Source organism: Balaenoptera acutorostrata, chromosome 12, assembly GCF_949987535.1.
Source record: "Balaenoptera acutorostrata chromosome 12, mBalAcu1.1, whole genome shotgun sequence".
Taxonomy (NCBI): Eukaryota; Metazoa; Chordata; class Mammalia; order Artiodactyla; family Balaenopteridae; genus Balaenoptera; species Balaenoptera acutorostrata.
Genome location: NC_080075.1, coordinates 29,771,768 through 29,787,557, shown reverse-complemented (window position 1 = coordinate 29,787,557; position 15,790 = coordinate 29,771,768). Strand labels below are relative to the sequence as shown.

At 40.6% G+C, this 15,790-nt stretch overlaps 1 protein-coding gene and 1 pseudogene across 1 annotated transcript in view; one reads left to right on the top strand and one right to left on the bottom strand.

Moving 5' to 3' along the window:
- The window catches only part of LOC130709334 (uncharacterized), a 149,445-nt gene extending 136,515 nt beyond the window's left edge, over positions 1 to 12,930 (top strand). Inside the window, exon 17 of the mRNA XM_057557846.1 lies at positions 9,140 to 12,930. The gene's annotated coding sequence lies outside the window, so the exon portion shown is untranslated. The remainder of the gene's footprint in view (positions 1 to 9,139) is intronic.
- LOC130709434 (uncharacterized protein C2orf78-like) lies at positions 655 to 2,874 on the bottom strand (annotated as a pseudogene).
- Positions 12,931 to 15,790: the final 2,860 nt, after the last annotated feature.

Below are 15,790 nucleotides of genomic sequence, written 5' to 3'. Positions count from 1 at the left end.
CACCAGTAACGTCAGGATGCTGTGCTCTGAAAGCCAGCTTGGCCGCCTACGGGCATCTGCAAATACAGAGGACTTCAGAGGCATTTGGGCCTCAAATTGAGTCCTTGTACCTCCACATGGGATGTGACCTCAGCCCTTTGCTGCACCTCTGTAAGTGAAGTGGCACAGGAATACCGGCCTTGCCTGTCGTTGCCAAGGTTAACTGAATAGTGCATTGGCTCCCCTCGTGCTTACGTGTTGAGAACATCGTGATTTACATACCAAGCCCTATTCGTGGGCCTCTTGATGCAGCAGTTCCGTTGGCTCTGCCCCTGTCGTCAGCTGCCCCTAGGATAACTGTGAGCCCTAGCCACTTCTCTGGTAGATTTCCCTATTCCCCCACTATAATCACACGTGAATAAGGCAACTCAGACCTTTCAGAGATGTGTCCTGAACCTCTTGTTTTCTGAAATACCTATCTGGTGGTTGTGAGACTGAAGGCCAACGTCCCCAAGAGACTTTTTCTATTTCTCCTAGTCAAGCTAGACTCATCTTCTGTCCCCTTCAACTCTCCTCAAATTGTGTTCTTTCAACCCAGACCTCTGACCCTGCTTTTTACTTCTGCCATTTCATCCTCACTCCTGCTTCCTTTCCTAAATCCATACCTCTCTGTTGGCCTTCCTAGCCCTGGGCCAAGTTCCTTCCTCTTTCCTCAGTTTTTACCCCTTTCCTTCATTCTCCCATCCAACTTTCAGTCCTTCCTTTCTCACGCCCCAGTTAGCAGCATCTCAAAATTCTTAAGGTTTATTACTCATCTAGTCATTGTATTCCATTTACTTATTCAGTTCTATACCTATCTTACCTATGTATGGAAGAACAGCTGGTAGCCAAGGTGGCACCGAGAATCCCAGCAGCTCTCACTTGACGTATCTGTAGTAGTCAGCAATTTCCATTTCTTTTTCCCTCTCAGTGAAAAATTGCAGCTTCCCCGAAGAGGTGTATCTGGCAGCATTCTCCCGTTGTTGTTGAGCCCGCCTCTTCATGGCCTCTCGCTCTGGCCTCTGCTCTTGTTCGATGGGCTTTGACATGACTGGCTCAGGCACATTGGGTTCCCTCCATGGAATTCGTTGCTTGCTGAAGTTTTGGCGTAGAAGTTGGGCTTGGAGCTTGGATGGGGACTGGCGCTTAGTCCCAGCAGGGGGAACAGGCTCCCGCTGGAGAGAAGCGCAAGATGAAGTTTTGTAGGGTGCAGGCCTAGGAGCAGCAGACTGAGGGGACACTAGGCTGGGTATGGTTGGTCCAAGCCGGTTGGGTTGGGTTGGTCACAGTTGGCTGAGCTGGTTTGGCAGGACCTGGCAGAGAGGTAGGAACTGGCTGGGATGAATTGACTGCAGCACGTTGAGCTGAGTCAGTAGAACCAGGCTGGGCACGGTAAGCCCCAGCAGGCCGACGTGAGGCCAGAGACTGTGGCCTCCGAGGAGCGGGTCGAGCTTGAGGCTTGTCCCAGGCAGAAAAAGGCAGAGGTATCAACTTGACCTTCCCAGGAGGAGGCCGCTCATACTGGGATGGAGATGGACACTCTGTTTCAGCACTGCTGTCTGGTTTCTGGGCTTCGACTTGAGTTTTCTCAGCACTCTTCCCCTCACGTGGGGTATGCCGCCATGGCTGGATAGCTGGGGGTGGCTGGGGGTCTTTGGGGTTGCTTGAATTTCCCAAGAGCCGACAGGAAGAGAGCCCAGTTTTCGTCTCATTCTTCCTCCCCAGCGCATGAAGAACCTTCACAGACTCCAGCATGCGCATGCCAAGGGAGGTTCGAGGCTTTTGCAAGCTCTCTTGGAGAAGCTCAGTTTGGTGTTCCTTTCGCTTCGTGTTGGGGATTGCTGGCTTCTCTTCTGCCTTGACTTTGTTCCCTGACTGCTTGTTCTCTTCAGCCTTGTTTCTTCCTCTGGTCCTTTTGGTCTTTTCCTGCCCGTGGCTCTTAGTTTTGCTGACCTTTCTGGATGCAGCTTTCTGAGGTTTGCCTTGCGAGTGCTTGGCCGTGTTCACAGGAGCCCTGTCACTGACTGCAGCATTGCATAGAACCACTTCTCCCCCTAACAGGCACTCTGGATTCTTTGGCTGGCTTTTGGCCTTGGGAGCACCACTGATAGGCTCAGAGGCTTTCTGTTTGTTCTTCCTGGGTTGATCAGAGGGAACCTTTACGACACTTGGCTTTTCCTGCACCTGATTCACCTTAAAGGCTCTGGTATCTTTGGCTTTGATCCCGTTGGAACCTTGGGATTGATCAAGATCTTTCAAAGAACTAAAGAGCTGGGGAAGGTGAATATCCTCCGCCAGTGTAGTCATGTCTGCAAAACCACTGCTAGATTCGATCCCATTTTCAAGTGTCCCTAGGTCCTGACGACTCCGGCTGTTCTTTCCCAGATCAGCATTTTCAGAACCAGGCTGCTCCTCTTGGCTGAGGGGATCGGTGCAGGCCAGCGGCTGGTGAATATCAGGGATTCCTAAAGGGCGTAGTGGAGGATCTTGGTTCTCTGTTGGGATGTGTTAGGCATCCAGAATCTTTGAAAGCTTGGTTTTAGTATCATCCACGTTCTTACTCTCTATTTGTCCCTGGCTTGGAGCTGGAGGCAGGGCCAGGAGACGACTGGCACTCTGGATTGGAGCTGTCACTGAGATGTCCCCAAGTTCAGGTGTTGGGTTACTCTTAAGTACCTGAATATTTCTGCTACTGCAGGTCTTGGGGAGTTCTTGAGTTTGTGTCACACAAAATGTCTGGCTTGGAGGTTGCAATCCCAGGGAATTTTTCATCACCAGGGATGTCTCCGTCACTACAAAGGAATCAAGGTAAAAGTCAGTCCCTGGTAAGTGAGATGCTCCCACTAAACTCCAACACAGCAATCATGTACCCTTCAAGGTACATGATTGCTGTGTTGGTGTTTAGGGGCAAGATGGGCGAGGCATTTCTAGTAACTCTTCTTAAGGATCATGGACAGTGCCCTATGCTACGAGGTAAGCGGTGACTGTTGTAATTCTTACTGGTGATCATTTCCTGTCACTGATTCTTGGCTTTCTTTGTATTTCATAGGACTGTTGTAAGTCCAATACAAAATGAGTCTTATTTTTAAAACACACTGAAATGTTTTACAAAGCCTAGCATTCTCATCTAGAGTCCTTTCAATTCTCCCCACTTTCCCGAGAGGCTAAGAACACTTCACACCATGAACTAGGAGAGGGGGTAGAGCCCTTTCTGATGAAATGTATCAACAAAGACAGAGTCTTAGCCTGCTTGCTCTCTGGACAGGATCTCGGACCACAAGGTCTTAAATCCTGGTATAAATGAAGGAAGTGAGGACAGTTCAACTGGCACTCTCATAACGAGAGTTCTGAAACACCTTCCAAAGAGACTATAGCAGTAGATGAGGGAAGGAAGTGCTACAGTGTGGTAGTACAGGGGGAATGATCGGCTACAGCAGTGAAAAATGTGGTACCTATTGGTGTGCTCTCGGGGTTCTTGTACATGTAGCATAGATGACCTTTACAGTGTCTCTCCCACCTTTCCACCTGCATTAGGTGTTCTGTTTTTTTTTTTTTTAATTTGTTTATTTATTTTTTGAACTTATTTATTTTATGTATTTATGTTTTTGGCTGCACTGGGTCTTCATTGCTGTGCACGGGCTTTCTCTAGTTGCGGCTAGCGGGGGCTACTCTTGGTTGCGGTGTGCGGGTTTCTCATCGCGGTGGCGTCTCTTGTTGCGGAGCATGGGCTCTAGGCGCGTGGGCTTCGGTAGTTGTAGCTCATGGGCTCTAGAATGCAGGCTCAGTAGTTGTGGCACATGGGCTTAGTCGCTCCACGGCATGTGGGATCTTCCCAGACCAGGGCTCGAACCCGTGTCTCCGCATTGCATTGACAGGCGGATTCTTCACCACGGCGCCACCAGGGAAGCCCTAGGTGTTCTTATATAGAGTCTAAAAACAGAGAGCACTGAGCGAAGGTAGTGCTTATTAAAGGCTCAGGATCTAAATTCTACCTGTCTGTACACCACTTCCCAGCTGTAGATTTGACCCCATTTTTGAATGCTGACCTCATTCTTCAACTTTCTTGCTGTTTGTGGGGCTTGCACTTTGGCATTTTCTTAAAAGCTAAACATAAACTTACCATATGACCCAGCAATTCCAGTCCTACGTATATATGCAAAAGAAATGAAAACATATGTCCACAGAAAAACTTTTACAAAAATGTTCATAGCAGCATGATTCACGTTATCCGAAAAAAAAAAAAAAAAAAAGAAACAATCCAAATGTCCAACAACTGGCAACTGGATAAACAAAATGTGGTAGAGCCATACAATGGAATACTAACCAGCAATAAAAAGGAGTACTGGTACACACTATAACAAGGATGAATCTTGAAAACATCATGCTAAGAAGCTAGATGCAAAGACTAGATATTATATAATTCTATTTACATGAAATGTGCATAAAAGGAAAAAGGCAGATTGGAGGTTGTCTGGGGCTGGGAATGTGGATTGATTGCAAACAGGTATAAGGGACTTTTCTGGGTAACAGAAGTGTTCTAAAACTGGATTGTGGTGATGATTGCACAGCTCTGTAAATTTACTAAAAATAATTGAATTGTATACTTAAAATGGATGTATTTTATGGTATGTAAATTAAACTTCTATAAAGTGTTTTAAAAATCTCTGTAAAGATATGCAAGAACAAGTCACACTGAGTAGCTCTGGAAAGGAAAGATGGGTGCCTGGGAAACGGGAGAGGGAAGACACTTTATCAAATACTCCTTTATATATTTTTAATTTTGTACCATGTATTATCAGTTTAAGAAATGAGAATAAACAAAACAAAAACTTACAAGGAAGAGTGTGGCAATAAAGGTTTAATGGCTTTGGTGAGTTCAATAGGAGTAAAACATATGTTAGGCCATAGAAATGTTCTAGCTTACAGAAAGGAAGATGATAAATCCTCTGTCACCATCTGAAGCACAACATGCTTAGTTCAAAGGGACATGCTTAAAAACAGGATGTCAACAAATAGACCCAGAAGCTGTCAACTTAGGAAAGGGGAGTAGAAAGGATGACCTGTGAGAAATGGTTCAAAGAGTGAAGACCTGAGGGAAAATACTTCAGGGAAGGAAGTGGGGACCTGAGAGGTAGAAGATGAGGTCTCTTTTGTGCCTTCAGAGAGCAGAACTGGAAGCAGAGCCAGGAAATCTAGTACAGGCAGATTTTGGATCTTTTTAAGTTTTAAAACCTTTGCCAGCTGGAGCCTTAGACAAATGAAACAAGTTGCCAATGAGCGGCAAGCGAGTGGTGGAGCTGTTGAAGCAGAGGCTGGAGCACCCTGTGGAGCAGAGGCAGCGGAAGTGTTTGACGGTCCCTTCCGAGAACGAGTCTGAGAACCTCTGGCACTTCCAGAGGACATGGTATGCACCGCTGGGTGTAAAGCACACACGTTTACATCTGATTAAATGAGGAGCCTTGGTGTGTGTGTTTCTGCTTCTAGTTTCAATCTTTCTGATTCAGTTCATTCCTGCCTATAAAACGGTAAACATTTAAAAATAGAAAATAGTCTAAAAATAAATTCTTTCTCAACAAAATGTATCTAGTTAGCCCTCTAGGATGGTGAAAATCAAAAGGACAGACGACAACAAGTGTTTTCAAGGATGTGGAGAAATGGGAACCTTCACACATTGCTGCTAGGAATGCAAAATGGTAACAATACTTTGCATAACAGTCTGGTAGTTCCTCAAATGGTTAAATATAGAGTTAACCGTATTATCCAGAGTATATCCATTCGTCGGCCTATGCCCAAAAGAGATGTAAAATACGTCCACACAAAAACTTGTACATGGATGTTCACAGCAGCTTTGTTAATAGTAGCCAAGCAGTGGAAGAAATGCAAATGTCCAGTAACTGATGAATAGATAAGTGAAATATGTGCATTCATACAGTGGACTATGATGTGGCCATAAAAAGGAATGAATACATGCTCCAATGTAGATGAACTCTGAAAATATTAAGTGAAAGAAGCCAGTCACAAAAGATCACATGTTGTATGATTCCATTTACATGAAATGTCCAGAATAATGAAATCTATAGAGACAGAAAGCAGATTAGTAACCACAGCCGAGGCAGGGGCTGGGGCAGGGGTGGGAGATTGGGAGAAATGAGTGACTGCTAATGTACGTAGGGTGCTTATGGTAGGTGTTGAAAATGTCTTTAAATTGGGGTGATGGTTGCACAACTCGGTGAATACACTAAAACACACTTAACTGTACGCTTTAAATTGGTGACTGTTATGGTATGTTAAGGATCTCAAGAAAGCTATAACAATGTGTTTATTCATGTACGCAAACTGAAATACATGTCGATTATGAAGCCTTATTTGGAGAAAAAAGCTTCTCGGGCTCTCTGTTCTTACATCTTCTGTTACTGAATCAGGGGTACAAGAACAATGGAAGGTGACCAACAGCGTCATTTCCATTTAACAGTGGACAGTCCGAACAAAAATGTGGGCGCTGGGTATTGTACGTTTGGTGCAGCGCTACACACAGTACGGCTAGCGCTAAGTGCAAACCATCAGAACCGTGCCGTCACGCTACTTTGACTTCCACAGATTCAATCAATAACCACAATTCACAGGTCTGCACTGTGTGTGACAATTTGTGCTGAGGACCCACCATGGGATAGAACATAGAATTGTTGCTGAATTCATTTACAGATGCTGTCGGTAAACCACAACAATCCACTTTCCTTAGTCCGTGGGAGAGTCTCAGGCATTTCCTCTAATGATCTCATCATCCCTTAGCGCCTGGATGTGAATCAACCCACTCTGTTCTCTGCAACTGGGCTTACACATAAAGATGGAAGTGACTACAAGTCAACTCACATTATCAGCTACCATGATTTAAGCTTTCTGTTGCAGAGAGTCTTGAAAGGAGATACACACTGGCTTCTTCTGTTATAATTTCTATTATTGTGAGAGTAAACTCACCTGTTAATGCCTGATTACAACTGGGGAAAAAGTAACTGCCACCATCTCAGAGATGTTTCAGGCTTTTTGTAGTATTTAGTTTAATTAAAATCTAGGTGAAATTCATTCCCGTGTTCATTGATCAGACAAACCATCATAGAGACCCGGGGGGGGGGGGGGGAAGCGCTTTTCAATTAAATAATGACTTTTTAGGTGGAAACTGAGCTTAGGAAAACATCTCTAATATAGGAAAAAGGCTGTATTTTCTTACATCACCTTATACAGCTATTCTTCATGTATGAAGATTGTTAACTGCTGACCTTCTGCCGGCAAGGTGCCTGCTGAAAGATGCTTTTCTTTCAGAAAAATGGGTTTATGCTAATTTATTTATAACCACTAAAGTTTAGGACCAGAGATACACATTGATAAGACAGAGTCAAAATTAGAAATACAGTCGATGGCACCAAAAGACAGTCTTTTCTTGTGAAAAGTTTTTAGATACGCACAGTTCAAACTGGCAACTGGCGTTTCAGTACTAAAACTTACTAGCTCGTCTGCCCCCAAAACAACATTTTGACGTAGATTTAATTCTGAAAGGCAAGATTAGAACTTCTAAAAGCAGGAACTAAGGTGATAACTGTCTATTAGTCACCATCAGAAAATCAGAACTGGTCAATTATTTCTGCAAGTATGGTAGATGATAACTCTAACATATCCTCCCCCTCAAATCAAAAATGCATTGCGCCTGCAGAATGGTCCTCAGAAAATTTCTTTTCATACATGAATGAGTAAAGATTGCAGAGACATAACGAATCTGAATAATGCCAAAATTCCAAGTATGGCCATGAGACTGTAGAGTTAAAATGTAATGGAAGTACTTGTCCATTAGAACCGAGGTCAAGAAACTAACAGGATGGTAAGGTTCCCAGATAGTGGCTGGGTTTGGGGTAGAAAAGAAAGAAAATCAAGAGCTAAAGTCCTCAATTAATATACAGGAAAAACTGGAAGGTTAGCAAATGATCATTAAAATCTTGTAGAGGGTGGTAGAGCTAGATGACTTAAGTCCCAAAGGATTTTCTATCAGGTTTGAAAAATTATGGTCTGGAAGTGACCCTCTCACTCTCTTCTCTGCATTCTCTGAAATCTTTCCTCTTAGCTTTAGTATTTATGAGGACTGTGATCACCTTTTTTACATGGATGGCTCTAAAATCTTTATTCCACTCATGACATACTCATGAGGTCATACGTAGCTATGTTTTTAGATATTTTCACTTGGATGTTTTGATCTAACTTCAACTTTAATCAATAAAACTCCTTCATATTTCAGTCAGAATTAGTTTCCTCTTCCAATCTCTCCATTTTGATAAGGTGTTTGCATAATATTTTAGTTGCTTTGGGTAGAAATTTCAAAAGAACCACGGCTATTAATTACCAAGTCCAAGTGATGAGAGTCCAGCTTAGTTTCTTCTCATAAATTAATTGATGAATATCACTTTCTTATTTAAAAATCTCTGCTGACAATTAGCTAAACATTCGGCAATAAAATTATATCTAGACACACAAAATAAATTCCATGTGGATTAAGTGTTTAAATGCATTGCCCTCCACCCTAAATAAGTATAAAAAAAAAAAAAGGAGAATACTTTTTTATAATCTTGTGGTTGGGGACATCTTTCTTAGCATGGAAAAAAGAAATAAAGAAGTTGAGTACACAACAATGCTATTACACTATTTATACAATATCAATAATGCTCAAGAATTAATAAGAAAAATTCTTCAGAGAAAAATGGGCAAAGGATATAAGCAGCTAATTCTCAAAACAAGAAATGTAAAGAGCAATCTCTGAAACCTAATATTTAAAACATGCAATTTAAAGCAATGAGTTTTTTCACACATTAGATTAGCAAATATTAAAAAGACTGATACTACCCATAGTTGGCAAAGGAATGAAGAAACACATCCTCTCATACTTTTGGTGGGCACATATATTTGTACAGAATTCCTGGAGGGCACATAGTTAGGGGTGGGGAGGTCTACAGATTACTGACAGTCTTTTAAATTTGTATTATTAATGATCTACTTAGAATTTAAAACTTCTTGGTCAATTCTGTTAATTTATATTTTCTTAGAAAATCACCCATCTAATTTCGGTTTTAAAATATATCAGCCTAGGGCTTCCCTGGTGGCGCAGTGGTTGAGAATCTGCCTGCCAATGCAGGGGACACGGGTTCGAGCCCTGGTCTGGGAGGATCCCACATGCCGCGGAGCAACTAGGCCCGTGAGCCACAACTACTGAGCCTGCGCGTCTGGAGCCTGTGCCCCGCAACAAGACAGGCCGCGACAGTGAAAAGCCCGCACACCGCGATGAAGAGTGGCCCCCGCGTGCCACAACTAGAGAAAGCCCTCGCGTAGAAACAAAGACCCAACGTAGCCCAAAAAATAAAATAAATAAATAAATAAAATCCAGCCATTCATATTAAAAAAAAAGAAAAGGAAAAAAAATATATATATATCAGCCTAAAGTTGCATACAGTAATCTTTTTTAAAAAAACACTTCTTTGACTGTGGTTATACCCTTCCATACTATTAGTGTTGATCCTTTTCCTAATGGTCAGAATAACCAGAGATTTGGTCTATTTTTTTTTTTTTTGAAAGAACCAGATCTTGGTTAAATCGATCAATTCTGGGGACTGATTTATAGAATGCTTATTTCAATTATTTCCTAGTTGAGTTTGTTGAACTAAAATATCATTGAAGGCTATACGTTTTCCTCTCATAGATTTAGTCACATCCCGTAAGTTTTGGATATGTGCTTTTACTGTCATTAATGAAAAAATTTCTATAATCTCAATTTTTAGTTCTCCTGTAGCCCAAAAGCTTAGAATGTTTTAAAATGTTTATTTAAGGAAAAAGTTATAGTTGTTAAATTCCAACCTTATTGTACTGTGGTTAGAGAATATAAGCTTAGCTAGAAATGTTCTACTTTGCGGATTTATCAACATTTTGCCTAAATGTACAGTTAATTTTTGTAAATATTCCGTGGGCATTTGGAACAACTGGTGGATGCTGTGTTTTGGGAATAAAGTTTTCTATAGATACTTTAAATCAAACTTCTTAATATTGCTATTAAAATCTTCCATATCTTTTATCTGTTATATGTCAAAATCTGATAAAAACAATGAAAATATCCCATTCTTGTACTTTTGTCACGTTGTATATTGTAATTATGTCTGGATGAACATATGAATGCACTCTGGTTGAAAGCACAGCAGTAATTTTGGAAGTGTCTGAAAGACTCTTTCTTCCCTTGGAAATTACGGAGTGGAGATAGGGTAGATTCTCAAGACAAGTAACATTTAATTAGAAATGACCCCCAAACCCTACCTTTCCATGGTATAGAAACTTGTATTTCTAATCCGGAAAAACTATAAATTATTGGCAGAAAGGTGGAAGTATAGGAATTTTCATGCATTGCAGGTAGGAATATAGACTGGAAATTAATTTGGTACTAATGTAGAAAATTAAGTATACATATAGCTTATGATCCAAGATTTCCACTTCTGGGTCTGTGCAACAAAGGTAGTCTCACAAGGTCCATACGGCAATATGGACAAGGATGTGCACTGCTGGTGTTTTGCCTTGTTGGGAATTGACGGCGACCTGGGTGTCCATTACAGGGAAAGTGCATAGGTAAATTGGTAGATGCGCTCCATGGAGTACTATGCAGTGATCAGAAACCTGAATTAGATGTATGTATAGCAATGTGATGAATCTTAAAAATACAAGCTTAGTGAAAATAACAAAAATAATGACATACCTTTTATATAAATTGAAAATACATGACAACACAGAATACATATTTTGTAAGAACTCTTGTAAGCCAAAAGATATTTACATAACAAGGCCAGTTCCGACGGGAGGACAGGAACGAGGATGGGATATGGGAATGAAATTTTAAAAAGAGAGGCCATGAACCTAGGAGTGTACTTAACTCAACTCTTGGCAGCTGAAGTTAAAAAAAATTTTTTAACTTTATCTTGGCATAGAAACTGCGTACTAATTCTATGCTTTCGCTCTGCTTCTAGAAGGATTTGTTATGACTAGATTGGAGGTTCAAACAGGTACTTTAGGCAGAAACTAGAACACAATGAAAAGCTTGAGAATTCTCTCTTCCAGCTCATAACTAACGTTTTATGTTTGATCAGTCTGGCTGAGGTCACTTTTTAATTAATGTCACAAAGAAATTTTTATGGTTTCATAGTAGAAAAGATGTGCTTCTTGTTTTAAAAAAACATGAAAAATTAAAAAAGTATAATCCCATAATCTTAAAATAATCTGCTAATATTTAATTTTGATCCAGTCATATAAATACATGTAAATATTATATCTTGCTTTTTACCTCTTAGCATATAATGAAATTTATCCTTGGGTTCCAAGATACTGCTTTGGACTGTTGTTTCTCTCCATATATGTGTGATTGTGAAGAGTGATACGAAATTAGCCTGTTGTATAAAAATGTAAGAAACACTGGTAAACATTTAATTAAATATTACTAAAGCTCTCATTTTATTCTCTCATGGAGGTCTCTTTGTTTGGTAGGTAGTTTGTGTTGTTCATTTGCCCCACTGCTGAAAACGTGGGCAACTGGAAATAATGAGAGGTCAAAAATACAGAGAAAGTATTCATCTTCAGCTTTTTCTCTGTAAACAAAAACTGATAAATATGGCTTCTTTTGTACTGACAGTAGTAAACTATCCCTTTTCTTTGATCCCAGTATACACCCAGACATTGAGAGAAAACGATGGGAAAGGGAGGGGGAAAGAAAGAAAAAACAGGGAGAGAGAGAAAGAGCACAGAGACAAACACAGCAGGAACATGAGAGAAGGAGAGGAGAAAAGGAGTAACCAGAAGAACAAGAGAGATACACAGCAGAGACAGTGAGACAAGAGACAGCATGGGGTAGGGTGGAGGAGAGCACAAGTGCACAGAATGCGGGTGCACAGAGGCAGAGAGAAAGAACACAGAAGCAGACAGGGTGCAAAGACACTGTAATAAGAGAAAAGCATGAACTATAGAGCCTGGGGACAGCCTGCATAGACACAGCAGAGAGAGGCACAGAAAGAATGAGTCAAAGAAAGAGTAGGTGTAATCAAAGGAAGAAGGGAAGAACAAGCAGGCAGTTGCACTTATTCCCTTATATTCACTCTTAACCCCTCAAATGTACATGTCCTGGGTACACATGTTCAGGGAAAAAAAGCATTAGCATATCTAAGGAAACCTGGGTTAAAGATAAGATAGGCAGTTCAAAAAAGAAGAAATACGGTCGATCAACACACAAAAGAAACTAAAAACTCCATGTGATTAAAGAAACGTGGATCAGGATAGATACCATATTTCTGGCCTATGTGGCAAGTATTAACAGGAATGCTGTTGGCAGGTATTGACCAAAATATTATTGCACATTACTGGTGAACAAATAATTGAATCAACATTTCAGAAGGACAATTTAGTAGTGTGGCTTAAACATTTTTAATGTGCCTACTTGGTAACCCAGAAATTCCACGTTTAGAAATGTTTCTCAAGGAAATGGAAAAATTCAGAAAGATGTAACAAGACTACCCATCGAAGTGCAGATTATGATCAAGAAAATTCCAAAAAAAACTTAAATATCTGTCATTAGGAACTAACTAAATATTATATTTATACAATGGAACCCATAAAGCTATTAACGATGACTACATAAATCTTTATTTACTGCATAGAAAGATGTCTATGATATACTAAGTGCAGAGCTTCAAAACAATATACATAGTATGATTTCATTTTTTTGGACTGTTGTTTCTCTCCGTATATGAACATGATTGTGAAGACTGGTATGAAATTGGCCTGTTTTATAAAAGTGTAAGAAACACTGGTAACATTTAATTAAACATTAATAAAGCTCTCATTTTATGCTCTCATGGAGTTCTTCATTTGATATTTAGCTTCATTAGATTGCAGACCTAATAAAATAGATCCAAGATAGGCAGTAGGTATGTGAATCATAAAATATAAACCTGGAAGCTTATCTGTAATGTTAATCACGACTATTTCAGGATGGTGAGAATTATGGGTGATTTCCAAGGTCTTTTTATTTTATATATTATCTAAACTCTTTATATTTAGTTATCTTTTTACTTTTATACTCAAAAGTAATAAAATATCTTTTTTGACAAAAGTATTTAGTAATAAAGAGAAGAGAGAGATGTAAAGTGGTAGAAGCATCAACCACAGGCAAGCCCTCCACTCCCCAGTCTATGATAAGGAGAGACATAAGCATGGTTCTAGCTGAGAGAAAGGAGCCTACAGAAAAGGAAGAAATCGAATATAAAAGAGAGAGAGAAAACAAAACTGAGAAAACAGATCATGGATTTTAGAAAATATGACAGCACAGAGACCTTAATGAACCTTTTCTTTCATAACTGAAAGACACAAACAAAAAACATCAAAAAGTAAAAAACTAGGGCTTCTCTGGTGGCACAGTGGTTGAGAATCCGCCTGCCAAGGCAGGGGACATGGGTTCGAACCCTGGTCAGGGAAGATCCCACATGCTGTGGAGCAACTAAGCCCGTGTGCCACAGCTACTGAGCCTGCGCTCTAGAGCCCACGAGCCATAACTACTGAGCCCATGTGCCACAACTACTGAAGCCCACATGCCTAGAGCCCGTGCTCCACAACAAGAGAAGCCACCACAATGAGAAGCCTGCACACCACAACGAAGAGTAACCCCCACTCGCCACAACCAGAGAAAGCCCGTGCACAAAGACCCAACGCAGCCAAAATAACTAACTACATAAATAAACAAATTTATCAAAAAAGTAAAAAAATATTCAGAATCTAGGGAACAGACTCAAGTCACACAACAAAATCCCAGAGATAATGTCTAAAGAAACAACTGGGAATAAATATAAGGAGCCACCACAAAGCTCTTCCTACACAAAGGACCATACAGCAGAAGGGTAAAAGGTGAGTCAACAATTCAAAATATCCCACTGGTATCTCAGAAAAGGGACTGAGGTAGTAAGTGGCCCAGGAGAAAGATAAATGTCCCAATTGGAGACACGTTCCCTGTGAAAAAATAGCTCCTTATGTCCTTGCCAGAATGGTTTACTGTATGCCTGCTCTGGCCAGGAAGAAGTCAGAAAAAGGGATGGGAAATAACCTTTTAAGTCTAAATGTCTTAGTTTTATTACTAAGATTTGCTAGAAAAAAATAAGGCCTCAGCCATATCACTGCCCACACAACAATGCTATGAAAGCAGCTGCCAGGTGACTTCTTTACAGTAGTGTAATAGCAAAACCCCAAGGGCATGTCCTATAGAACAAGATACTTTCCTCACCTCCACACTTGATAAGGTGGCCATCAATTTATGAGTTTCAAAACAATGGCAGAGAAAAATGTCACCTACTGTAGCTGTCCAGAGTCCTAAAATCAATTACTATCTTTCTGCCTTTCCCAAACTCTGAGGGGCAAAAGAAATACAAGCCATACACAATGAGCCTTCAAGTTCATGTCCTAGGAAGGGGACTCAAGCAGTATCTTGTAAATAGGTAATAAGGTCATCAAATGTGATCAAATAAATGGTTGTGATCAAATAAATGGCTTCCACAGAACTGTTTTGAGACAAAGGTCATCTGAAAACAAAAGAGAAGGATTTATGAAAATATTCTATAACATTAAAGTGGAAGAAAGGGGGCTTCCCTGGTGGCGCAGTGGTTAAGAATCCGCCTACCAATGCAGGGGACACGGGTTTGAGCCCTGGTCTGGGAAGGTCCCATATGCCGCGGAGCAAAAATGCCAGGGTGCCACAATTACTGAGCCTGTGCTCTAGAGCCTGCGAGCCACAACTACTGAGCTCACGCGCCACAACTACTGAAGCCTGCGTGCCTAGAGCCCGTGCGCCACAACAAGAGGAGCCACGGCAATGAGAAGCTCCCACACCACAATGAAGAGTAGCCCTCGCTCACCACAACTAGAGAAAGCCTGGGCGCAGCAATGAAGGCCCAATGCAGCCAAAAATAAATAAATAAAATAAATAAATTTATAAAGAAACAAGTGGAAGAAAGGAAGGAAAAAAAGAAGGGAAAGAGAAAGAATTTATTTTGCCAGACGGTTTACCCATTTTAGTCAATAAAGAATTTGTACTCTCACTCTAGAGAAAATTTTAAAAGAACATGGACTTAATGAAATGGATCCAAGATAAGCTAGGACAATACAGGGAGACTAAAAGGTAGTTGACAAATTAACACACTTCATCCAAAAATTAATGAATGTCTGCCATGTGTTGGAAAACCAAGGGCAGGTACCAAAGGAAAAAAACTGACAGAAATGAAGGGAGACATAGACAATTCAATAGTAATAGCTGGAGACTGCAATAGTACACTTTCAAAATGGATAGAAAAACTCGACAGACCAATAAGGAAATAGAAGGCTTGAACAACACTATAATCCAACTAGACCTAAAGACATATACATAATACTCCAACCAACAGAAGCAGAATACACATTCTTCTGAGGGCGCATATAATGTTCTCCAGGAGAGACCATGTGCTAGGCCATAAAACAAGTCACAATACATTTACAAATTATACAAAGTATGTTTTCTGACCACAATGGAATGAAACTAGAAATCAATAAGGAAATTTGGGAAATTCAAAAATATAGAGAAATTAAATGGCACACTCTTAACTACCAATGTTCAAAGAAGAAATCACAAGGGCAATTAGAAAATACTTTGAGATGAATGAAAATGAAAGCAAAACATACCAAAACCTTTGGG